Source organism: Austrofundulus limnaeus, unplaced genomic scaffold, assembly GCF_001266775.1.
Source record: "Austrofundulus limnaeus strain Quisiro unplaced genomic scaffold, Austrofundulus_limnaeus-1.0 Scaffold7, whole genome shotgun sequence".
Classification (NCBI taxonomy): domain Eukaryota; kingdom Metazoa; phylum Chordata; class Actinopteri; order Cyprinodontiformes; family Rivulidae; genus Austrofundulus; species Austrofundulus limnaeus.
The window spans coordinates 3,972,008-3,974,333 of NW_013952409.1; the positions used below are offsets into that span (position 1 = coordinate 3,972,008).

Below are 2,326 nucleotides of genomic sequence, written 5' to 3' on the forward strand. Positions count from 1 at the left end.
GTATAAGCCTAAATTGGAAATTAGGAAATAATCATATAATAGCCTAACTAACCTGTTGACTCATTCCCATAAAATGCTGTCATAGTTATTTGGTGAATGCAATGCTCTTCCGTATAGGCTACATAAAAAAGATAAAAATAAAAATACTTAAAATGCCTTCTGCTTTAAACAAACCACGACTCAGCTGATGTGAGTCATTCTGCTGGTGGGACAGAAAATAATAACCTGCAGGTCCGACACACCCTCCTCCAGCCCTACCACCCGTCCCGGACCCATCAGCCTCCGCCTGTCACTGAACTATTAAAAGGAACAGTAGAGAGAAGAGATCAGAACTGAACCAGAACTCAGTTAAAAGGCAGCAGCGTGGATAAGAACATTACAGGTAGGTGTTTGTTGATAATATTTTTTTATTAAACTTTTATTTTTACATCTGATGGGTCACCTCTGCAGGTGTTCTATCATATCACCTCCTGCAGATTCTGTCTCATCTCTTTTCTCTCAAACACAAGTTAATTTATTCTTTATCCSACACTTAATAGTTGAGAAATGTTTTAGTGGCAGTCAGTTGAAAAGACTTAAAGGTAAAAGTTGAAGATATAGTTTTGCTGTTTGCTGTTTAAATATAGTATTTAGTTTAATAATGTACTAAACTGTATTCAATCAATAGTATCAGGAAGTAGTTTGTATGCAGGTATATTAACATAAAGTGGATTTATGTTTCTCAGTGGTAAAGTTGTATAAAACAACTAGACACACTCTTTTCATATAAAGTATTTTTTTCCAATCAAACCAGGATTACTCATCTAGTTGGTGTGAGGATTGTGTTGTCTGTTGTTCTGTTTTCCCTTTGTGTCACCACCTCCCAGTTCTCCTCAGCTTGTCTCCCTGCCATTTCTCAGTTTATCATCCTCACCTGACAATCAGCCTTCCCTCCAGGTGTTTGTCATTTCCTCTCTCCCCCTGTTTGTATAAATACTGGTCATGTCCTCCATATCCTCACTGGATCATCATATGGATTTACCCATCTGTCTCATTGCCCTCCGTGTTCTCCAGAGTTTCAGTTTTATTTTAGCTGCTGTCAGCTCTTTTGTTTTGTTTATTTAATAAATCCTTTTTATTTAAAAACTTCATCCTCTGTCCGGATCTGGGTTCATTTCTGCACCACAACCTGACAGTTGGTTGTTCAACTGGTAATTAGCTTCTGCTTAATTCAACAATAGTATAAATAAATCATTTTATGCCCTTTGTGGTAAAGAAATATATCAGTTATGAGGGAAAATCTCTTGTAGAACAAAAGCTTTTCTTTTAGGTTTTTATGAATTTGCATGAGGTCATCAAGGACAGGCAAAAATACTTTGAGGGTAGTTGAGGGGTTCAGACTCTCCTTGGTTCTGTGAAAACAGAATTTAAACTGTTATATATGTTTTGAGCAACGTAAAAGTCAGAAATCTATGATGTTTACAGGTAAGAAGATTTATGCCATTTGAAGCTTATGTAACCCCAGACGTCTGTATACTGGAAACCTGCTTAAGGAAACACTTGYAGGAGGCTGCCTGAGGCCTGAAACTTTAGAATTACTGTTTACACTTAGTAATTCTAGTTTGTAATTCCTTTATGACAAACTCATTAAKGTAGTGATGTGAAACTGTAGTCTTTCTGTTCCACCTTCAATAAAATATGACAAAACAAGTTCAGAGTCMAGACTTGTCTCGTGTTGAGACACACAAGGGAATATTTCTGTTTTGAGTTCTGAGAAGTCTTCAGTCTTTCAAACATTTTCACCTAATGTGTCATCAATCCTAGAAAGCATAAAGCAGGCAATCCATCTGCCAGAAGGAGGCCAACAGCCAGTATGATCCTAATAAATAACTTAATTTACTTTACAAAAGTACTTTCTTTAAACAGCAAAAATTATGTGTTGGCACATGCTTTTTTATTTTAAATTAAGAACGCAACAATATTTCTGAGGAAAAAATGAAACTCGTTTCACAAGTTTTAGATGTTACGTGTAATTTTAAACAATAAGACCAGTAAAGATTCCAATCAGCTCTTTTCAGACAGGAGTCACGTCATATTGCCTTAACTGATCTGTTAAAAAAAAAAAAAAACATTCCTTCATTTTAAACTCTGTCAAGTTTTGTTTTTGTTTCTTAGATTTAGAAATCCTCTCTGCAGTTTGGAACAAAAGGTTAAAGTAAAAATTTCTCCTTAATTTGATTCAGAGACACGTTATTTTCAGGTAATGATGTTTTTGTCTCTGCTTTGCTTTGTATAAACATCTCATGAACCTCCAAAGTCTCAGACAGCAATTATTGTATAAACATCT

At 35.4% G+C, this 2,326-nt stretch overlaps 1 protein-coding gene across 1 annotated transcript in view; it reads left to right on the top strand.

The window, feature by feature from the left end:
* Positions 1 to 247: 247 nt before the first annotated feature.
* LOC106536409 (carbohydrate sulfotransferase 5) overlaps positions 248 to 2,326 on the top strand; it is a 4,415-nt gene continuing 2,336 nt past the window's right edge. Inside the window, exon 1 of the mRNA XM_014033688.1 lies at positions 248 to 382. The gene's annotated coding sequence lies outside the window, so the exon portion shown is untranslated. The remainder of the gene's footprint in view (positions 383 to 2,326) is intronic.